The sequence below is a fragment of the Chelonia mydas genome, chromosome 1, assembly GCF_015237465.2.
Source record: "Chelonia mydas isolate rCheMyd1 chromosome 1, rCheMyd1.pri.v2, whole genome shotgun sequence".
NCBI classification, from domain to species: domain Eukaryota; kingdom Metazoa; phylum Chordata; order Testudines; family Cheloniidae; genus Chelonia; species Chelonia mydas.
The window spans coordinates 315,553,040-315,577,248 of record NC_057849.1 but is presented as its reverse complement, the minus strand read 5'-3'; the positions used below and the strand labels follow the sequence as shown (position 1 = coordinate 315,577,248).

Genomic DNA, 24,209 nt, shown 5'->3' with positions numbered 1-24,209 from the left:
CTTGAAAATAGGGAAAAACATTTTTAAAAAAGGGGAGGGGGAGGAGTAAAACACCACCCTAGTGTAAACATTGTCTCTGCTCACGCCAGTTCCTCTGAATTCATTATTATTCAGCCTGTGACCTTGTGACGGAGTGCTCTGTTATTGAGAGTGATTGCTGATTGGCTGGAGTTTAATAGGGCCAGGGTTCAGGAGCTGTAAAATTTATTTCAGCTTTGAAAAAGTCAGTCAAGCCTGAGGCCCTGGTTTAGGGAAAGCTCTGTTCTAGTCTTAAAGCCAGTGCCCACACTAAACTCACTCTTTCATCAGCCAAGAAATATTTTTTCTTCTTTAACCTGTACAAAGGCTTCTTTAAACTCTGGGTTTTATGAAGTCTTATTTATGGTCTTATAAAGTTGTTATAAGAGTTTTGGTAAAGGAAAATTACTTATATTATAGTAGGGATCGGCAGCCTTTGGCACGCAGCCTGTCAGGGAAATCCGCTGGCAAGCCGGGACGGTCTGTTTACCTGCAGCGTCCGCAGGTTCTGCCGACCACAGCTCCCACTGGCCATGGTTCGCCATTCCAGGCCAATGGGGGCTGCAGGAAGCAGCAGCCAGCATATCCCTCGCCCCAAGCCACTTCGTGCAGACCCCATTGGCCTGGAATGGCGAACTGTGGCCAGTGGGGGCTGCGACTGGCCGAACCTGTGGACGCTGTAGGTAAACAAAATGTCCCGGCTCACTAGCGGATTTCCCTGACAGGCCGCATGCCAAAGATTGCCGATCCCTGTCTTATAGTAACTAGAGTTTTGATATGTGTGGTCTCTAGAATTATTCATCGTGGGTGCGCATGCACTCCGTATATCTGAGATCAGCAGATACTTTAATAACAGTGTCTGTTGGTCCATGCCAGTGCCCTTCATCTCCTTGGGCTCTGAGTCAAATGTGTAAGGGGCAGTGCAGACTAACCGCCTCTCCAGTTCCTTCTCTACCATGAATCAAGTGAAGATCAAAGGAAAGGGAAAGGTGGGCAAAACCTTAGGTTCTGAGCGAGTTTAGGTGCCTACAGGATTCAGCAGGAGTTTTGTGAATTGCAGTAGAGCCCTAAAACGGGGATTTAGGCACCTAGGTCCCCTTGTGAATCCAGGCATTAGTCCCTGTCCTGGAGAAGTTGGAATCAAATAAAGAGGGAATCTTGTTACGAGTGATCTGACAGCATATCAGCCACTTCTGAAAGTTATAAGGCTCCTTTTTGAACTCAGACCTGGCACAATTCCCACACGAATCCTATACAATCTCATTTAGAAAGTCCTTTATTCATGCAAACATCCCAAGGTAGTGTATACTTTAAATGGGATTAGAGGGAGCTCAGCTAAGAGCAATATTAAAAAGAAGAGCCTTAATCTTACTCTTAAAAACATTTAGTGAGGGAGATTCTCTTGAGCCCAAAGGGTAGCACATTCTAGATAGAAGAGGGATACACTGTAAATGCTTAGTATCGATGAATATATGAATATATTTTTGGCTCAGACAAGCTGAATCTTATTAATCATGTCCTCCTTGAGGCTCTCTTATAATATATTCTATGTAGTTTATTGCATAAACCATTGGGTAATACCCAGATGTCTTTGCTCAGATAAATGGGAGCTTTGCCTGTATAAGGACTGCACAATGAGGCCCTATACTGTGCATTTTGTATATTGCAACTTTTTTAAATGATTTTTTGTGTGTGCCCATGTAGCAGGGTGGTCACCCGCTCGTGCCCTAAAGGGCTGAAAAGCCAGCCCTTGGGGAGGGCTGGGGGCTAGAAGCTGGGCTGATTGGGGAAGTAGCCGCAGCTGGGCCACACCCCAATCAGGGCCCAGCTGGCTCTTATAAAGGCTGGGAGCCAGAAGCTTAGGTAGAGACTCTCTCTGGCTGGAGAGAGGGACAGAGGCCAGCCAGCCAGCCAGCCAGCCAGCCAGCCAGCCAGCCAGCCAGCCAGCCAGCCAGCCAGCCAGCCAGCCAGCCAGCCATAAGGCAGGGCTGGGGAAAGGCCTCAGGAGCTGGGAAGCCCTAGGCCAGCAACTCTCCAGGCTACAGGGCCTGGTCCCAGGCCCATATAGGTATTGGGCTTGCAGAGGGGCAGTCTGAGGGTGGGTAAAGGCAGCCAGTCCAAACCTCTTGTTGCCTGTGGTGATTGGCTTTTACACTGCAGTCCACCCAGGGTGCGGGGGCTAGACCGTGACTGGCAGTAACCATGACTGAGGTGATGTAGGGATAGTGGGTGAGGGTTCCTTGGGGTGGGGAGATCCAGGGAGTGGGGGTACTGCTGGGGGGCAGCACCCAAGGCAAGGGCACTGGGTCTGGGAGGGACATGGGGGCCAGTTGTAAGGTGGATCACCAGCTTGCGGAGGGTGCTCTGGGCATGAAATTGAGCTAATTCCCAAGGATGACCAGCAGGAGGTGCTGCAGGGATGAGTCTGAACCTTTACAGCCCAGAAAGGCAAAGGCAAAGATCCACAGAGCTTCTGCTAGGGCAAAAGCGATGTTTCAAATTATACAGACTAAAATGTGTGTATATATATATATATATATATTTGGAGTTGGGAAACGTTAAAGCATATTTAAAGTTTCACTGATCACAGTTTTAAGCTAGAGCTTTCACCATGCTCTGTGCCAGCAAAATCAGTGGGAGTGCTGTAAACATAGAATGCTAGTGTTGTCAGTGCCCACTTTGTGTTATAGATGACACGAAAATGTTTCATTGGTTAACACTGACATGAGAATCTTTATGCAATGAGAGAAATTCTAATCAAAATTAGAGAGGAAGAAAAACAGCCTTTCAACTGTCACCAAAAATTTATACACCATGGCCTGCAGATTCTTTATCTTTTGAGGCAATTGTTGTATTGTTGGACATGTAAGGAAATATTCTTTACTTTGTAAGAAGAAAGAAGGGAGGCCTTGTTGCTAAGGCACTAAGCGGCAGGAGGTCTGGCTTCAGTTCCTAGTTCCATCAGACTTCCTGTGTGACATTGGGCAAATTGATTAATCTGTGCTCAGTTTCCCCATCTGTAAAATGGGAATAATATATCCTTTCTTCTTCCACCCCTTTGTCTGGAGTTGGAGTTGTTCAGGGACAGCTGTTTTGAATAGCTATTTCTGAATAACTCCAATGCATCTTTCTCAGAGATGGCACAGGAGATGAGTTCTCCACTCTATGTGGATCTTTTTGCGGGATTGCGGCCTAAAATGGCATTAGTGAGCATGTGGGATAGCCCTTTATCTCTGTTGCCCAAGATGTTTGCCAGCAGGAAAAACAGACCAGCACACAGTGAGGCAAGAGAATGAAAAATCTCAAAGGTGTTTTCAAAGGTAAAAATCTCTTTTCATAAGTTTCTTGCATTTTATAGACAGTAATTTACTTCAAAATAGTTCTTGCAGTGAATTTTTACAGCCACAGTTTATGCAATGCTTCTGTGGATAAATGGTTAAGAGCTATTTTCCCATAAATTAGCAAGAGAGAAAACCCATAAAATTTGTCAGCAGGCTTCAGAAGGGTGTTATTTTCAAGCAGCACAAATTGTGACTGGCTCAGCACCATATGGTATTTAATTTTCTCTGAAGTATGCATGTGCACAAATTGCATTAAGTAACTGGAAGGCTGTCAGTTTGAAGATAATTCTACATATACTCTAACAGGTATAAAGCAAAGGTCCTGGATAATCCCTGCATCATTTCGAAAGATAGCCTCTTTATTCATGCATCATTACAAGTAAACATGAAGAAACGTTAAGAGCTTGGTTATTGGATAGATCTGAGGCTCGCTCTTTATTGCTGAACCATGGCTTGACTCCGAGCAAAGAGTCAAAATAAGCATGTGTGGTTTTAAAACTACCCTCGGGTATATCATAATACACATCTTTCAAACCTGGTCAATTTCTATCTAGTAAGAATAATATATGTATCTTGTCATAGTAACATGACCCAATACGATGCTAATTCAGGAGGAAAAAAACTTGCTTCATTTCTGCATTAGGTAAAAATATTCTGTGAGTACTCATGCTGTGGTTGACTTGTTGTGTTTTGCTTTCTTTTCGTTTTTTTCCCACCCAACACACACACACACACAGGTTTAGAACAAATACTTCTCAGCATCGAAGTAAAGTTGGAGTGGACATTATGAAATTAATAATGCAATAAATTATGTTTCTGACTTTAGGCGGCAAGTTTATTATTTGATTGTGAATTGAAATGGTACCGGGCTCTCTCTCCATCTTAGATTTGAATCTGCAATTTAGGAAACCCTGACCAAGAAAAGGGCCAGTATTTGAAAGAGAATATGAGTAAAAAGAAGTGGTAAAGGAACAAGAAATGTAGAGAAGAGTTGTTGGGGGGGGGGGGGGAGGAGAAAAGCAAACAATGAGAAAATGGTTGCAGGAGAAGGGTTCTACTTTGAACTTAGCAAATAGACCATTGAAAAAGATTAAAAGGAATAAAAATAAAATCCACCCGTGAGTGCAAATGGTAGAGGGCATGGGGTTTAGCAGGAATGAGAAGCTGAGGTATGTTTACACTACAGTTAGACACCTGCGGCTGGCCCAGCCCAGCTTACTCAGGCTCTTGGGCTAAGGGGCTCTTGGGTTGCAGCTCGAGCTCTGGGACCCTCCCATCTCTCAGGGTCCCAGAGCCCAGGCTGCAGCCTGAGCCCAAACATCTACTTTAAGGTTGCCAACCTTCCAGGACTGTCCTGGAGTCTCCAAGAATTAAAGATTAATCTTTAATTAAAGATTATGTCCTGATGAAACCTCCAGAATACATCCAACCAAAACTGGGAACCCTAGTCTACATTGCAATTAAACAGCCCCTTAGCCCAAGACCTGTGAGCCTGAGTCAGCTGGCGCAGGTGAGCCGCAGGTTTTTAATTACATTGTAAGCATACCCTTAGAGCAGGGGTTCTTGCAACAGATTTTTGGTGGCCTCAGAGTGCGGCCACCAACTCTTGCTAGTGGCCGCAGTGACACTTTTTTTCTCAAATTCCTAATTAACTTTAGGAAAAACAAAAATATGCGTATACACATCCAGATCATTGTAAATCATTTATGTAGGGTTTTTTCCAGATTCAATAAACATAATGCTATTAAAAGTGATATTTGTAAATATCACTTTTCACAGCAAGTCCGGCAAGCTAAGACCTGGATGGAGGGGTGGGTGTGAGACATCAGAGGCCGGGGCGATGGATGCTAGAATCAAGTGAGTATATGAGAACTTCAGTTTTCATTTAAATAAGTAAATACATACCTGGCCCTTATGGTTGCATCAAAAAGCTTGAAAATTTGACCCACGTGTACTATTAAAAGCTCAAAACCAGAAGGCATATCAAAAGACCCCAAAAGGTTGTCATATGTATGTATTTATTTTTTAGGCCTTTTTCAGTTGGCAACATGGCTTTATTCACCATTGAAATGCAGCCACTTCTGCCGTGAACTATGGCAGCTATTTAACAAAGCATGGCATCATGCCTATGTTTGCTATACGAACTGCTGAATACCATATTTAACTGACACTGGGAAATTAGACAGGCAGAATGTAATTTCTGAAACTGGTAATCTGGCCATAACACTGAGACCAACACCCCCGAAAAGTCATGAAAAGTCCCACACTAGTCAAAACCTTTAGGTTTGGTTTTGTTTTTTAAAGATTAGACCTAAAAACTGTCTCCAATAGCACCTTTAGGAAAGGCAACCCATAGCACAGTTTCTCTGATGGTTACTTGTTACTATCAGAAGAGCTGTTTCTAGGTTACATGTAACACCCCAACTGAAACGAAAAATCCGATTGGAAATCATCATACAAAGAATTGCATTTCAAAACAGTAAATGTGCAGCAACACATTGGAGAATGTTAAGAAAAAAATAGGCTATTTGAAATTGACTGCTAGTGATAGAAGACTAAGCATCAAGGAAACTTTTTTTAAAAATTAGCCCAACTCAAGCTTCAAAGCAGATGTAATAGCATTTTCAGCTGAGCCAGTGGAAAGCCAGACGGTCCTAAGTTAATGATCCTTTGTTTTAGAGAATCATAGATCATCCACAAAGAAACAGCATCTTAAAGGAATCCCAATGAAAGCAGTGCTTCTAGTAACAATGGCTTCAGAGCAGCAGGAATGATGATTTACTAAAACTGAACAGAGACTCTTCTGGGAGTGAGGTTACTGTACCCGGGGTATGTAAATACAGAGGCAGACTTGTACTTTTTTTCCTATCTAAGAGCTAAATATATATTCAGCCTTTCATGTTCTTAAGTACATTGCAGACAAGAGGGAAATGTCGCAAGGAAATTTCAAGAAATGGAAGTATAAATCAATAGCAAAATGACAATACATCACTTTTATTAAATGGAATAAAACATTTCAACAGTTTTATGTCAAATTGTGCAGTGTAAGTTACTCAGGTATGTAACCAGTGAAACAACACAGGAAGACACAAACAAATAAGAGGTGCTGAGGTCCTGAACTACAAAATGTTGTATTGACAGAGAGAGGGTTTGTTGGTGGTAGTGGGGGGGGAGGGTTGTTTGGGGTGAGGGTTTTTATTTGTTTTGTGCTGACTGAAAGATTTTAAAGCATTTTGAATTATGTAACGACATCTATAAGTTAAAAATTAAACCAACCCACTATATAGCTTCTATGAGGTGAACACCAGGCTGTACACACCCAAACAGCACAGGTTCCAGAGCCCTTCGGTTTTTCCCAAGAGGCATGCACACATCTGTAGAATTTCACTCAAATAGACACCATCAGCATTCTAATCACACACATCACAGCCACTTCCAAAAAGGGAGGCTACCCCCTCTCTCATAGGAGGCCACTGCTTAGACTGACCTCCCAGGCCTGAGCATAAGGAAAGTTCTCACCTGTGGAATTTTTATTGTAGCACTGTCTCCCTCTGTGGAACAGCAGGTTTGGCAATTGCTGCTGTAAGATGGCAGCAAGAACCTACTGCCACTGAGGCTCAGTGTGAAGACCTCTGTAACCAATCATTTAAATCGGCTTCTGTACCAAATGACTGGAGGATAGCTAATGTGGCGCCAATTTTTAAAAAGAGCTCCAGAGGTGACCCTGGCAACTACAGGCCAGTAAGGCTCACTTCAGTACCGGGCAAATTGGTTGAAACTTTCATAAAGAACAAAATTGTCAGAAACCTACATGAACATAATTTGTTGGGAAATAGTCAACATGGTTTTTGTAAAGGGAAATCATGCCTCACCAATCTACTAGAATTCTTTGAGTGGGACAACAAGCATGTGAACAAAGGAGATCCAGTGGATTTAGATTTTCAGAAAGCCTTTGACAAGGTCCCTCACCAATGGCTCTTAAGCAAAATAAGCAGTCATGGGACAAGAGGGAAGGTTCTGCATGGATTGGTAACTGGTTAAAAATAGGAAACAAAGGGTAGGAATAAGTGGTCAGTTTTCAGAATGGAGATAGGTAAATAGTGGTGTCCCCCGGGGATCTGTACTGGGCCCAGTCCTATTTAACATATTCATAAACAATCTGGAAAAAGGGGTAAACAGTGAGGTGGCAAAATTTGCAAATGATACAAGAGCCTAGGTTGTATTCCTCTCTGATGCACTGTGTAGCTCTACACAAATCATTCTGGCTCAAATGTTCAAAGGTGCCCTCCACAATTGACATGTTTTGGGCAGCTCCATTTGTGACTTTTAATGCAATTTATTTAACGGATAAGTGTCCATATTTGCAAATAGTTTGCATATACCCAGAATCTTCAGTTTATGGTTAATACAGCCTGACCCAAGCCGTGGAAGGTGGAATATAGAACAGCGCAAGACTTGCCAGCTGTGGGAGGTGAATGCTTGGGTGTCTGGGGGAGATGGGAGGGAGGCTGTCTGGGGTGCTGCATAGGTGGATGGGTGCCAGAGGATGTCTGGAGTGTTGTTAACTGGGTTAGTGCTGGGCATCTGTGGGTGTTTGGATCAGTGGGTGCCTGGGTGATGTCTGATAAATAGCTAGTAGTGGTAGTAAGGGGTGGCTGGCGGTGGGTTCTGACGTGTCTAGGGTGCTGGATGTTGCTGGAGATGGATGAGAAAAATCCGTCTGGGGTGAGATCTCATTTGGGGAGCCATGGGTCCTAAAACACCTAGTAGCCCAAAGCAGGGTGTAAAAAAGTAAGATGCGCAAAATTAGAGATCATATTTGAAAATATTGGCTGTACCCTCACTGTGTGCCTCAGTTTACACATAGATAAAGTGAGTATAATATCACCAACCTTTGAGAAATGCTTTGTGCTTTATGGATGAAAAGTATAATGAAAATGCTCAAGGTCAATCAATCATATCATAATTATAATTGTCTATTCAATGACAAGATAGAGTTTAAGCCCATAAAGGACCATTAGCTCATCACCTCTCCAATATTTCAACATTTTTTAAATGTGCATATCAGAACTCAACACAGTATTCTAGCATCAAACTCACCAATGCCATATACTGAGGTAAAATCACCTCCCTGCTCTGACTCACTACTCCCCTCTTCAGACACCTAAGGTTCACTGTAGGCTGGCGGGGCTGTCCCTCCACATCCGAGGGTGGCCGTGCCCCCTCACAATTTGGGTCTGCTAGAGCCTTCTCCAAGCAAAGGGAAAAGGGAGGGAATTAGCAGTTCTCAGTGGGCCCCGGCCTTCAGGCGGGGCAGGACCATAAACAGTCTGGTCTGCAACCCGGCAGAGTGATAGTAGTTTGCTCACCAAGCCGTTAAGCAGGGCGGGGCAGCACACAGTCAAGGCTTTGATGTGTAGTCAGGCAGAGCTGTAGCACCAGTCCAGTCTAGGGGCTCCGGTAGAGGTGAGCACCAAGCACGGTGTATGGGGCTCTGGTAGGGGTGAATAAAGAGTGCAGGCCTCGTGGCCTAAGGAGGGGGAGTACTGCCATTCCAGGGGTGGGGTGTCAGGGTGGATGCAGGGCTGTCTAACTCCACTGCACCCTAGCTCAGGGCACTAACAGTGGTGGATTGGTCCACCACTAGGTCAGCAGAGATCCGCCTGTAACATGCTGACCTTGTTTCAGGCCCACTCTCAACCATACTGCTGCCCGGTTTCCCTGGGCTGCTTTCTGCTCCCCTGCTCAGGTGTACTTGTGTCCAGGGGTCATCCTCAGTCTCCCTGGGATCCTCTGCCAAGGGTAGCAGTAGCAGCTCCTCAGTGTCAGGAGTAGCAGGGCTCTCTGGAAGCTCAGGCTGCTCCCTGGGGTAGCCATGGTTCTCCTTGGCATCCCACTCCAGCAGTAGGGAAGAAGCGTCCTGTCTCCTTTGACAGCTCCCTCCTAACTGAGCTGCTGGGCCGGCCTTTTATACTTCCACATCCTGTCCTGCCCTTCTGCTTCTGGCGTGCAGGGCCTGGTCCTCCTGGCCCCACCTACCAGGCGGCTTGCGGCGTTTGCTCCGCGTCCAGGTCTGAGGGAGGCCATGCGTCTTCGCTACATTCACATTAGCCCTTTTTGCCACAGCATTGCACAGGATGCTCATGTTCAGTTGCTCATCTGCTGTGATCCCTAAATCCTCCTCAGAGTCACTGCTTTCCAGGATACAGTTCCGTTTCTAGATGTATAACTGCATTAAGTTGAATGCATTTGGAGAAGATGATTTTGCTTTTTATGATTCAGTACAATACATAAATACAACACATACACGCATCTTGATTTTCTTTTAGTGAAACATTAGTAAGTAAAAAGAAAAGTCATGAAAATTTTACACCAGACACAAATAACATTTGACCTCTGAAGAGTATATATCCCTGATGGCATTCATATTATAAACTGTAAGATCATTGGGATGGGACTGTTTTGCCTCCATGTTCAAAGTATAGTGCTGGTGCAAAAAAAAATAATTCTTTATAATTAATTGTTTGTTATTAGAGTGTGTATACCCAAAAGATATTTTAGTCACCTGGGTCATTATATATTCTTTTCCCCTTGTCCAGCTCTGGCTCTATTAATCTTTTATTGCATTGATTGTCAGTACATTGTTGTTATTGCTGCTCAAAGAACACAATGGGGGAAGCTTAAAAAAAGGCATTAGAATTCCAGTTCGGATTTTTCCTTCAAAACCATTCAAAAGAAATGGTTGAAACCAACTGTTATATTTTTATATACTCTATTACACTTCTTCCAAGGGGCTGCTTTCTATTCACATACTATCTTGTAGGTTATAAATTGCAATCTGCATTTCTTCTATCAAAATGCACAGCTAATGATATTTAACTGTAAAGAAATATATCCGTAGGCAATGAATATAGTCAGAAATTACTTACTGAATTAACCAAGAAGAGAATGAACCCATATAGATGCAGTGCATAAATTTTCAAGTGTGGGACAATGGCTACCATTTATTAACATTTTATCTCCATATTGAAAATCTCTGATCTTGCTTCAGCAGTTTTATTGGCAGCAAGATATCTGGAAGTTTCAATTTCTCCCCTTAGAAAAATAAAGCAGGACCGTTCATGCTAGTAAAGACAACTCAGAAGTCATTTTTTTAGGTAGAACAGAGGGAGGAATACCTTTTTAATAGAAAAAAACTCAGAGGATAAAAAGATCAGCTTTCACTAAAGAAAAAATGGGGCTTTGATTAGCAGACATTATATACCTGAGTTACAATACTTTGCATTTTATACAGGTAGAATGCCAAGGAATAAGTTGCTTAGGGAGCATGGGCCAATTTTTAAAGGTATTTAGGCAAATAAAGATGCAGATAGGTGCCTAGTGGGATTTTCAAAACCGCTAGGTGCTTTTGAAAATCACACTAGGTATTTATTTCATCTTTAAGCATCTAAATACCTTTTAAAAATCTGGCCCAACAGTCCCCTTGAAAACAAAATAAAATGAGAAAACCAAGTACTGCATAAGCTCTAGTATTAAGCTGAAAATTTTCAGAAAAAAAATCACAGCGGGCTTTTGGGGAGGGGAGTGGAAGATGCTCCTCAAATAAGTTAATTTAGCATTACCACCTGGCAGATGGACTACCCAGCAGGGACTATGCCTTCTTTTTTTTCCTCCCAGTTGACAAATCAATACAGCTTTAGAAGAAGTCTGTGATGCAGCCAGAGGTGTGTACTCTTTCTGGATGAAACACTTGGGTCAGTTTATCTGCAAGTTGACGTATATGCAACTTTCTGTGACAAGCCATGGCAGCTTAGTCAATGGTATTTCTTCTGAAATGGTCTGTGGTAAAAGAAAATAGTGAGGGAGACTAATTGAGTTGTAATTTCATTGTGCAGAGGAACAAAAGGTGTAATGTTGTTTACTGTAGTGGTTCTCAGAGCCAGTCCACCACTTGTTCAGGGAAAGCCCCTGGCACATCAGACCAGTTTGTTTACCTGCCATGTCTGCAGGTTCGGCCGATCGCGGCTCCCATTGGCCGCAGTTCGCCGCTCTAGGCCAATGGGGGCCGGGGAAGGGCAGCCAGCATGTCCCTTGGGCCGCGCTGCTTCCCGCAGCCCCCATTGGCCTGGAGTGGCAAACCGTGGCCAGTGGAAGCAGCAATCAGCCGAACCTGCAGATGCGGCAGGTAAACAAACTGGTCCGGCCCACCAGGGGCTTTCCCTGAACAAGCGGTGGACTGGCTTTGAGAACCACTAGTTTACTGTACAGCACCAAGGTTTCTTGTTTCCTTTGGTTTTGTTCCTCTTTTTAATGATAGCTTCATAACTCAGGAAAAAAAGTATAAATGTGTCATGATTCATGTACATCTGTTGTGAAACCCACACAATATGTAAGTGGTTTACAATCTTTGTTAATGTTGAAGCTGCCCCTGAGAGTTATAATCTATCTCTATTTCAGGCAGACTGTTAACCAAAAGAAACTGGGGTCTGCATCAGACCAGCTGCCACTGAAGTTTAAGGCATGCAAAGGTGAAGGGGAGGCAGCAGCAGTAAACTAGGGCCACAAACAAGGGAATGTCACTGAGTTAGGGAGAATGAGTAAGAAATAGAACTAGTGCTTGGGAAGTACTGCTCTAAGAGCTACCATGTGGGCATTAATAATCTACTGAATCAACAAGAACAATTCTACAGCAGGCTGAAGCATCTTGTAGAATTGGGCATGCAGTGAAACACATGGGACAAAATATTTTTTTAAAAGTGTCTAGAACACATCTTGCCAGTGACTGCATCTCAAGATTTTATTACTCTGTCCAAGCTTCTTGTATTTATAAGTTGAAATAATTGGGTATGTTTAGTCTACAGACATTTAGAAAGTCATTGGGGGTAAGGGGCAGGAAACAGGCTGACACCTGTCAAATTTGTAAAAACTTGTTTTCAAAAGGATGGTGACCAATTGTTCCCCATGTCCACCAAGGGTAGGACAAGAAGTAATTGACTTAGTTCTGCTCTACAGTGCATGGTTAGGTCAATGTAAGGCAGCTTATTTCGACCTAGCTGTGGAGGTGTTTTCACTTAAATTTGGCTTCTGCCAATGTAAGTGCCTCACTATGCTAACTTAATAACACTACCTACCCGAGCGGTGTAGAGTCACGGTCGACATAGTTAAGTCAATGCAGTGAGAGTGTAGTCACTGTGTTACTTACTTTGACTGTTACTGGCCCCCAGAAGCTGTCCCACAATGCCCCACACTGACCAGTCTGGTCACCATTGTGCACTCTGCTGCCCAGAGATCAGGTAGACAGGAAGCCACCTCTCCCCTTTTAAGGCACCACAAATTTTTGAAATTCCTTTGCCTAGGTTAGTGAGCACACCTAGCAGCTCGCCATTCTGGAGTGTAACTGCCCATGTGACCAAGATGGATACATGCTGCGACGTGCCATGCCTAGAGTACACAGGAGGTATTGGATCTCCAAAGCCTGTGGGAAGAAGAGGTTGTGCAGGCATACCTCCAATCCAGCTGTAGAAACATAGTCATCTACGAGCAGATTGCTCAGAGGATACAGGAGAAGGGCTACAACAGGGACCAGAAGCAGTGCCACATGAAAGTCAAGGAGCTGCAGCAAGCATGCCAGAAGGCCAACAATCAAACCAGTGCTGAGCAGCAGTCCTGCCACTTTTACAAAGAGCTGCAAGCCATCCCCGGCGGACACCCCACCCCCAAGAGCACTTGGGATAATTTTGAGGAGCCTGAGTCACAAGCTTCTGCCATGAACAGAGAGGAGGGAAAGGTAGACAAGTATGGGGGACAGGTGACCAGGGGGATTAATGATCAATGATCCAGGACCTGCTTTTAACTCCACCACAGTCCAGCCAGTCCCGACAGTCGAACACAAACAAGCCTGATGCAGGAGAAAGAACCTCTGGTAAGTATGCAGTTTGCTTTGAAATTACACAGATGGAACCCCCAAAGAAGCAGGACACATCTGTTGATTTACTCTTTTTTACTTGTGCTAGAAGAAGTAGTGAAACAACTAAGAGAGGTAGAGTTGGTATCTGCTTTTCATTCCCCTCTAGAATTAGACAGAAGAGGCAACACAGAGCAGTTTGTTAATGTTTACCAGGATGTCCCATAAATCCTCCGATGAAACATTCATGGAGGTATTCTGCAATCCTTCGCCCGAGGTTTCTGGGGAGGACTGCCTTGTTTCTTCCACTGCAGTAGGATACTTTGCCATGCCATTCAGCAATTACTTCAGCAAGTACCATTGCAGCACACAAGCTAGCAGCATATGAGGTTGGGCAGCACTGGGACACGAGGAGCTGCTGTGCTCTCTCTGCCTCTGTTACCTTCAGGAGTGAGATATCCGCTAAAATCACCACTGCCCATGGAAAATGCTGCCAGTATTCAGAGCCATTGCCTTATACAATTGTAATCATGCCAGTGAGCTGTCTGCCACTCATTTCCCCAACCCCACCTCCCCTGAGGGCCATACTCACCTTGGCTGGAGCTGTGACTGATACCGTGCTCCATCAATCCCAAGCAGAAGTGAGACTGCAGTGCTTACAACTTTTGGGGAGCAAGGAGAGTGAATTCTAAATCTTAAGTCTTGATTGCCATTGTGAATACCCTGATAATGGTACCTGTGTGTTATATGTGATATATGTGTGTTATATCTGCAGCTGTTGCCATTGTGGCCTTTAGGGTCTCCCCCTCCACAACCACGGAAAAGAAGGAGAAAGAAGAAGACTCAGGATGCCATGTTCCAGGAGATCCTGCAAGTCAGTGCTGTATCGGAGAACGAGCATAGGGCCTGAAGGATCACCCTTACAGACAGCCTGGCGAAAGATAGAATGGAGAGGAGAAAGGCACAGGAAACGGAGAAGGACATGCAGCAGGAGATGCCTGCATTTCTCAGATAGAAAACAAAGATGCTGCAGACTATGGTAAACCTGCAGGTACAGGGCTGTACTCGCCTCGCTCTGCAGCCTATAGAGAACTCAATATCGGGACCTCCCTATAGCCCTCTCCTCAACATTCCATGTGGCATCAGGGGTCGGTGCACTACCCTTACCACTCCACTTGGGGACATTAAAAACAATCACTGTCCTGTGAAAGCCACAGTTGGTGTATGTGTACCTGAAATAGAAATGGGTGTTCTTTCCCCTTCATAAGTTCTATTCCCTTAATTTATTAAGCTTTAAATTGTTATTTTAATTGCCTAGTTCATGTTACAGAATAAAATTCTATGATTTGAAACAAAATTCATCTTTATTCGTTCACAACCTATGCTGTCTGGTGCTGAGCAGGTCTGACACCCACCAATTTCCTGGAATTTCACTTTGTCATTGAACCCATAACATCATTCACAGACAGTATTAATAGGTGCATTGACAATGTAATATTCCTACTGTAATGAGGTGGCACTCACCTCTTGTGAGTGCCCCTTTGGCTGAGTGCATATGCCTTCACTTTCTCTCTGCTTTGCGGTGAGTCTTCAGTGACTCAGCCCTCTGGTCGAGTCACACACAGTCTATATGTGAAACAACAAATAGACAAACCCCTTCCAGGGTACAAGTCCAACAAGGGGCCTATCTCAGTACCCTTCGATTGGTCAGTGTCTTCCTGCATAGTTCCTGGGCTCAATCTTAAAATTGTCCTGCAACTCCTTCTGGGCTAGCCTTCAAATTGTCCCTCTATCTTCAAAAAGTCCCAGCCATTCTGGTGTGGAGCCATACCCTGAGGGCTCCCTCCACTGAGACTCTTTCCCCCGGGCCTTTCTGGCCCCAACTTTCCAGCTGGGCCACTAAACAGTTCAGTTCCCCTTCTGGGTATGTATCACAGTTCGATATTCAAGCCACTTCCCTAGAGGCTAATGGGAGAGACCCAGGCCTACCCACTACTCCATATCCCAGTCCAGGGATTGTATAGATAGCAGCCGTCCACCACATCCCTTTAACTAAACTGCATCACTGTTACGGTTCCCTGGGCCACTTCCCCACAGCCACAGCACATTCTTCACCCACACCTCAGGGTCTTGTCCTGGTTGAGTCCCATCAGCCAGCCAGGAACTCCTTCTTGCTCCCCTGGTCCCTACCAGTAACTGCTCTATCTGAGGTCCTTCAGCCAGCCAGGAACATCATCTTCACTCCTGCAGCTCCTTTTACATGGGCCTCCTGGGCCCAAATTGGCTGCTCCCTGCAGCCCCTCTCTGATTGGCTGCATCCCAAGGAGCTTCTCTGGGCAACTTGGAAGACACACTTCCACTGGTCCTTTGTGGGACGGGGTGTGGTAGGACCCTGAGGTCTCCAGAAGGGGGCCTCAAAGGGTCTGATACACCTACAAACATAGCAATCACTACAAGATTCATACTGGGCTGCAAAAGAGCAAGGCCAGATAGAGCACACTACAGCAGCTCATATACTGTGCATCACTATTAAAATGTTCTTTCAAAGCCTGTCTGAGCCATATACCTCTGCATTGAGCTCTTCTAATAGCTCTTGTATATGACTGGTCAAATTCAGAGACAGACACTCCACTTCCGCCCTCCACACCAGTGGAAACTTTTCCCCCTTTGCTTCACAGATATTATGGAGGACACAGCAGGCAGCAATAAACATTGGGATATTTTTCTCACTGAGCTCCATTCTTATAAATAACCAACACCAAGCCACCCTTCAACCAGTCAAAGACACATTCAACTGACATTCTGCATCTGCTGAGCCTGTAATTGAAGCGCTCCTTAGTGTTGTCAAGGTGGCTTCATGAGCCACAGAAATAAGGGGAAGGTTGGGTCCCCCAGAATCACTATTGGCATTTCAACATTCCCAATAGTAGTCCACCAGTCTGAAAAGAAAGTATTTGCTTGCAGTTTTCTGAACAGACCTGTGTTTTTAAAGATGACCACATCGTGCACCTTCCCTGACCAACTTGCCATGATGTCGGTAAAGTGTCCCAGGTGATCCACCAGCACTTGCATTACAGTAAAAAAAAAAAAAAAAAGTAGCCCTTTCTGCTGATGTACTTTGTGGCAAGGTGGTCTGATGCCAAAATAAGGATATGCCTGCCTTCTATCACCCCACCACAATTCAGGAACCCCACTGCTGCAGAACCATCCACTACATCCTGCACATTGCTCAGAGTCACAGGGCTTTGAAGGAGGAGACAGTTACTGACTGAACGCTTACATGACCGCTATCCCTGAGGTGGATTTCCTAGCTCCAGATTGATTCCCGACTGACCACTGGCAATCTGGCATTGCAAGTTTCCACAGTGCAATAGCCACTTGCTTCACAACTGTCAATGCAGCTCTCATTTTAGTGTTCCTGTGCTAGAGTCCTGGGGTGAGTTCGGCACACAGATCCAGAAATGTGGCCTTGTGCATCTGAAAGTTCTGCAGCCACTGCTTGTCATCCCAAACCTGCATGACAGTGTGGTCTCACCAATCAGTGCTAGTTGCCTGGGCCCAGAATCAGGTGCCCCACAATCTCCAGCTGCTCTGTGAACAACACAAACAACCTCGAATTGGTTCTTTTTGTGTCCCACAGCAATCTAGCCCCCAAGGAATCATCATGTTCCCTGTGGCCCCTCTTGCAGCTCTGTAAATGCTGCAGGGTCATGGTGCTTGCAAGGCTTACAATAGTGCAGAGTTGTGCAAGCTCCATGCTTCTGTCAGAGATGGCAGGCAGTGAGGGGGGACACGTGGATTTGTGGGGATTTTGAAAAGAAGGAGTGAAATAATATGGGATGCTGATGAAATTATGGGATGGAAAACATTGCACTATTGGAAGTTGACCCCATGCTCTGAGTCACCCCTGTGGGACTCTTTTAGGTCCCATGAGGCATTGCAAAACCTTCCCAAAACACACTGCGCTGGATAGCAGTGAGTTGCACAGTGGAATACCTACCCAAGGTGCACTGCACTCTATATAAATATAAGTGTTCCTGTTGAGGATGCACACCGCCGACACAAGGAGCAATGTGTGCACACGCACAAGCAATGTAATAACTGCAGTGACTGTATGCCAAAGTAACTTAAGTTGACATAATTTTGTAGAGTTGACATGGCCTTCATTTGTAGCAAGGCATAGTCAAGAGAGATATTAGGAAAAAACTTTCTAACTGTAATGAAAGTGTGACAGGGTCAGGCCAGATGGCTACAGGAAAGTGATCCTATTGGGATCCAGAAAGTGGGTGAGCGGAAGCCCACCCACTGCTAAAGGACCCTCCCCCCCATCAACCTAAGGGGAGGATCCACAGGACCTGGAAGTCAAATGATTCTGGGGGACAACTAATGAAATAACAGGGACAGGAGTGTGTCAAAGGGTCAAATGAAGGGAACCTGATGGAGACACCAAGCAGAGAACCCCAGATGGTGCCCACTGCTCCTCAAAGGCATCAAGGGAGCCAGTGGATGCCGCCCAGAGGAACTCTGCCCAGATGTGTGAATGGATGGAGGATTGGAAATAGGCCCCACAGTCACAGGAGGCCCCGTCGGTCAACCTCCTCTCCTGGGTTTTATAGATGGCCATTTTAGCCAGGGCCAGGAGGAGGTTGACCAGGAAGTCCCGTGACTTTGTGGGGCCACGGATAGGGAATGCGTAGATAAGAAGGTGAGGGGAAAAGTGCAACCAAAAATGTAACAGGATATCTAAGAGGAGCCAGAATAGGGGCTGCAACCTGGCACACTCCAGATAAACTTGCGCCAGGGTCTCCCTCATGCTGCAGAAGGGGCAGGTGTCTGGGACGGGAGTAAACCACGGCAAGTACACGCCCGTGCTCATGGCCCCAAGAAGGAGCCACCAACTGATATCCCCGGCGGGCCTTGGGACCAGGGTGGAATATAGGCTGGCCTACCAGGGCTCCTCACCCTCCAGAGGTGGCAGAAGGGTGAGGACCTGAAGGGTGTGGAGCACGAGCGTGTATAGATGTTTCCTCGGCGCAGTCTGGAAACGAACCGGCTGCAGATTGTGCCGCCGGCTCACAGTGAAGGGGCGGGGGGAGCGGTGGGTGAGTTCACAGGGCAGGGGCCTGATGAAAAGGTCTGGAGGGCCTGGGGTGGAGGGTGGGCAGGGCGTGCCCTCTCACAGGACCTGGTGGAGGTAGGCCCGAGCAGCGGGTGGTAAAGCGACCCTCACCTCCTGAAGTATGCACCAGGAAATATGAGGCCTGGAGAGTCCCGTACACCAAGCAAGCATTAGGGGATCCAGCCAGTCTCCCCAGTCATAGTCCAGGAGGTCTCCGACTCTGGTGACTTCTGCCAGAACCAACCTCTGGCGTACCAAGGGGGACTCTGCCACCTGCACACAGAGCTGGGGGTTGTGTAGTAGGGGCTTCGCGAGGAGATCTGCCCCATCGGTGCTTGCCACAGACCTGGTCGCCGAGAACAGTTTCCAGGTCCGGAGGAGTTCTGGGCAGAAGACCGGCAGCCCGGAGAGGTCTCGCAGAAGACCTCTTGGATGGAGATAATGGAGCTGCCGGTCTTATCGGAGCCCTCGGAAGTGGCGCAGGAAGGCATGCGCCAGTACTCTCCACGCCGGACTACCTGCACCATAAAGGAGCCTCTGCAGGGCCTGGAGGCGGAAGACATGGACCTGAGTGCGTAGGCAGGGGTAGATGGAGGGCCCCTACAGAGACCCAGTGCACTCCTGGGCAAAAGAATTCCAGAATCACTGTCTGGAGGTTGGCCAGGAAACCCGGGGCCGGGACCAGGGTGTTGAGCCGGTACCAGAGCATGGACAGGACTAGCTGATTGAGCACCAGTGCCCTCCCTCAAAGGAAGAGGCACTGGAGTAGTCCTGTCCATTTCTGGAGCCGCTCTGTCACCCTGCCCTCTAAACCATACCAGTTCTTTGGTGGAGGCGGATGTCTGGCAGAAAGATAAACGCCGAGATAGAGCAGCGGACCCATGCTCCACCGGATGGCCTGAAGCGCGGGTGGGAGGGAGCTCGCCTGCCGCCAATCCCCTACCACCAGGCCAGAGCTCTTGACCCAGTTGACCTGGGCGGAGAAGGCTGCCGAGTAGATGGCCTGGCAACCCTCCAACTGCGCCAGGTCAGCTGGGTCCTGGACCATGAGGAGCACATGGTCGGTGTATGCCGACAGGACCAGCCGCAGCTCCAGCTCTCACAGCACCAACCCCATCAACCTCTGACAGCTGGCCCGAGAGGGGGTACCCCTGCTGTACTCCCTACCCGAAGCTGACCGGTTCAGTCAAGGTCCAGTTGAGCCTGACTAGACACACTGCAGAGGCGTACAACACCTGGAGAAAACCCACAAACTGGGGTCCGAAGCCTAATGCTCACAGAGTGCCCAGGAGATACCCGTGTTCCACTCTGTTGAATGCCTTCTCCTGATCCAGAGACAGGAGGGCGAATGACAGACCATCCCTACACCCAAGCTCCAAGAGATCCCGGACCAGATACAGGTTATCAAAGATGGTACAGCCTGGGACAGTGTAGGTCTGGTCTGAGTGGACCATGTCTGCCAGCACAGACCCCAGTCACAGCAAGATGGCCTTCACTATGACTTTGTAGTCTGTGCTGAGGAGCGAGACGGGACGCCAATTCCGTAAGTCGCCGAGGTCCCCCTTCTTCGGCAATAAGGCGAGCATGGCTCGCCTGCATGAGAGAGGGAGGACCCCACTCTCCAAAGATTCGGTCCAGACGGTGACTAGGTCCGGGCAGAGGACATCCCAGAAAACGTGGTAGAACTACACAGTCAGCCCATCCATGCCCAGAGATTTATTGGTGGGCATGAGGCTGAGGGCTTCCGAGAACTTGGCCAGAGTGAGAGACAGCTCTAGCTGGTCTCGGTCACCCACACTGACCATCAGGAGCCCATCCCAGAGCAATCTGCAAGCATTAGGATCAGTCGGATCCGGGGAGAAAAGGTCTGCGTAGAAGATTCTGGCCCTCCCTCACATCTCCGCCGGGTCCGTGAAGAGGGTGCCGTCCTCTGCCAGGAGGCAGGTGATGTGCTTCTTGGTCCCCCTCCTTTTCTCCAGGGCGTAGAAGAAGCGGGAGCCGCGATCCATCTTCTGAAGGAAATGGATGTGGGATTGAACAAAGGCATCCCGGGCCCGATGGTCTTTGAGGTCCTGGAGCTCCTCCTGCTTCTCCCAGCATGCTCCGCAGAGGGATGGATCCTCAGGGCTGGCGGCCAGACGCCTCTCCAGCTCTAAGACCTCCCGTTCCAACTGCTCTATCGCTGCATCCTTCCGTCAGCTGGCGCCCTGGGTGTAGTCACAGCAGAAGAGCTGGGCGCGCACCTTCCCCACGTCCCACCATCGCCACACCGAGGGAAAGGTGCGCCTCTGCCCTCGCCAGGCCAGCCAGAACTCCCGGAAGGACGCCAAGAAGCCCACATCCTCCAACAAGCTGTTGTTGAAATGCCAATAGTCCGGCCCTGGCCTCTCCGCGCAAAGAGAGGCCATCACCATGGCTAGATGGTGATCCAGAAACGGGGCCAGCCGGATGCTGGAGGAGTGGGCCCATGAAAGGTGGAAGCATGACAAGTAGATGCGGTCCAACCGGGAGTGGCGCGACCGATGGGCCTCCACCAGGACAAAGGTGAACATTGAGCCGTCATCTGGGTGGTGGTCGCGCCAGACGTCCACCAGGGAGTGATGGTTGACAATCTCCCGGAGGACGTCCGTGGCGGCTGGGCACTGCTCGGTCCCCGAGCGCTCCCGCGCCTTGAGGATGGTGTTAAAATCCCCGCCCAGGACCAGTCACTTGCGAGGAAGGCGGACACCTGCTGATAGAAACACAGCTGCTCCGGGCCCAATGTTGGGGTATAAACATTAACGAGGTGGACCTGGAGGTGCAGCAGGCGGCCTGGCACAGCCTCAGCCACCCCCAGCACCTTGGGCCATACGTCAGGTGAGAAAAGGGTAGCCACTCCAGCTGTATGAACTGCGAGATGGCTAAAGTAGACCCTGTCTCCTAACTCCAGCTGCCAGCGATCTTCGGCAGCCGGATCCATATGGGTCTTCTGCAGGAAAACCACAGAGTACTCCCCCTCCCGAAGGAAGGAGAGCACCTGGCACCTGCAGAGACCCATCCTACAGCCTCAGGTGTTCAATGTTGCAAAGATGATGAGTGCCGTGAGGAGGGTTGGGGGGGATCCTCGCCAGCAGGGATGCTCATGATTCCCATTGGGCCGCGCACCAAACCAAGTCACAGAGGAGTCACAGAAGCTGCGGACCCGCTGGTAGGCCGTGGCGACCTGCTTCCCTGTCCTTTTACTCTCCCCCGTAAGGGCCCTTGCAGCTTGGAGGATTTGATGAAAATCCCCCCCACAGCTGGAGAGCGAGCTGCACCTTGTTGTGGGAGCCATGGACGTCTTCCAGAAACTCCCGCAGCTTCTCTCGCAACTTATGAGTAGGTGGGGTCACTGGCCCCCGGCCGTCCTCCGGTGGGGCCCCTGGCACAGCCCCGTGGCCCATCGAGATGGGCAGGCAAGGGGTGGACCCTCGACATGGCACCCAATGTGCTGGCACCACATGGCCCACCTCAGACCCCGGCTAAATGGAGGGTGGCAGAGGGAAGATGATAGTCCCTAGTGGGTCGGGACAGGGAAACACGAAGGCCACTCTCTACGGGACATCCTTTGGGAAAGGAAAGGAGACCGCCCCGGGGTGGCAATAGCATCGCGGGAGGTAGAGGGGAGATGGCTGGGGTCGGCATCAGGGGCAGGGCAGGGGTCAGGTTACGGGGCAGGGCAGGGCAGGGGTCAGGAGCGAGGTTGGGGAGAGGGGCAGAGTTGAGTTCCTGGGCCCCAGTAGCTGGACCACTGGGAGATGGCCCCTCTCGGTCTGGCTCAGGGATCTGGGGGGTAGGAAGGAGACCCTCAGTGATGCTGGGCTCAGGCTCTATGGCGGGCGTGGCAGCCATGGTATCGGGAGGTGGACAATCTTCGATGGGGCCCCCGCCCAGGAAGAAGGTTGGTTGCCCCGCACCAATGAGGGATACCCCTGGTGACTCAGGTCCCGGCCATGTGGCATTGGCCGTCACCTCAGTAGGCTCGGCGGCCATCAGCAGGGTGCCACCTGCGGCCTAGCAGATGGAAGAGTCCAGGGGACCCTCAGAGCTGGGTGCAGGAACAGCGGTTAAGGGGAGAGAGCATGGGGAAAGGGCGGCCAGGGTGAGGTCACCCAGAGGTCGGCTGGCAGAGGGTCATCCTCCCCCTGGTGACCGGGGTCAGACCCAGGGCCTCGATCTCCTCATAGATGGAGGGGAGATCAAAACCCACCACCCCAGGGTCTGCCCTGCCAGCGTCCGAAGTGATACTTGCCTCAGGGCTCACTGGGGTCTTAGGCATCAAAGAGACAGACGGAGCTCCATTGGGGGCCTCCGCAAGGAGGGGCTCTAGTGGAGGGGCAGTGCTAGCCTCCGGTCTGCTACGTCTTCCCCAGCTGGCACCGGTGGGTGGAGTACACCTGAGGGCAAGGCGGAAGGATCAGTGTCGATGCCCCCCTTCCTGGTCTTCTGGGGGGCCTCTGCATCTGACGGAAGGAGCAGAGCTCAAGCCTTCTGCTTGCCCTGCTTCCCCGTACTAGGGCCCAGCCCTCCATGGCATCATCTGCAGGCTGTTTAACAGGGGTCGGGTCGGGGGACAGGGGCGATGACTTGGGGAGGTAACAGTGGGGCAGGACGAGGAAGGGAAGAATCTCCCTGGGGTGGGCCCCCTCCTATGCCCAGCAGTATCCCCGCCGCACCCTCCTCCACAGGCCCCGCCAGATTGCATACAGCGGAGGTGGGGCTCTCCCGCTCGTCTGGGCGTAGTCGGGGAGGTGCCCCTTGGGCCCGAGCGGGAGCAGTTGTGGGCTGGGAAGGAGGAGGGGTGGTGTCGGGCAGCCAGGGGTGCTGGCGATGATGGGGCCGGTGCCCTGCTGGGGCTCGGGGGTCCCAGACACTCCTCCTTGCTAGGCCAAGGGGCAGTCCCTCTGGATGTGCCCCATCGCCCGGCAGAGGTAGCACCGGGACTCCCACATTGAATAATGCACCCAGTAGCAGGCCCCCTGGTAGGGGACCAGGAAGGACCCCTCAAGTGCCTCTCCATCACGCGCCTCCGGTGGCAATTGAAGCTGCATCTGCCAGCGGAACGAGAGGACGTGATGGAGGGTGGGGTCTTTGCAGCCCAGTGGGAGAAGGCTAACAACGGAGATTGGTTTCCTCAGAGTAGAGAGGGTGGGTAACAGGGCGGCATTAGGAAGGAAGGGAGGGACAGAGGTCAGGACTATTCAGACGCCCAGGTCCTCGAGCGGCTCCAGGGGGACAAACACCCATCCCCCCCACTGCCAGGCCCTTCTCCACCACCTTCTGGGCGGCGGCCTCTGATGCTAGGAAGAAGACAACCTTTCCATACGTTTTGGAGGCCGCCACGATGGCCGTGGGCCCTACCACCCTCGCCAACGCCCGCACGTAGGTTTCTGTGTGGGACGAGGCAGGCACCAGGAGGCAACGGACGCCATGCTTCCTGGTCAAGGTGGGGAAGGGCCCCCGGCCGCTATAGACAGTAGCAGAGGCGGTGTTTGGAGGAGATGATGTCGGGGGGGGGCTGCCACCACCTGGGAGTACGCCCTGGGGGCCAGGGGAGGGGCACCCGCAGAGCTGGTGGAGGGAGCAGCGGGGTGGGGTGCCATGGCCGGAGGCAGGGCAGCAGCAGTGGGGGCAGCCCCTGTCATGGAGGGCCTGGTCTTTTAGGCAGGGCCCTTACCCCTCTTCTTGCCCTGGCCCTTCCCGCTGGTTGGGGGGACTCCCCCAGAATCAGAAGGGGCGAGGGATGTGGCCACAGCAGAGGTCACCCTGTTGCCCGCTGCTACCGGCGCCGCTAGGCTACAGGTAGGTG

At 49.3% G+C, this 24,209-nt stretch overlaps 1 long non-coding RNA gene across 1 annotated transcript; it reads left to right on the top strand.

Moving 5' to 3' along the window:
• Positions 1-1,992: 1,992 nt before the first annotated feature.
• LOC122462355 lies at positions 1,993-14,553 on the top strand. Its single transcript, XR_006284851.1, has 3 exons — positions 1,993-2,086; positions 12,716-13,281; positions 14,039-14,553. It is a non-coding gene; the product is annotated as an uncharacterized LOC122462355 (long non-coding RNA).
• Positions 14,554-24,209: the final 9,656 nt, after the last annotated feature.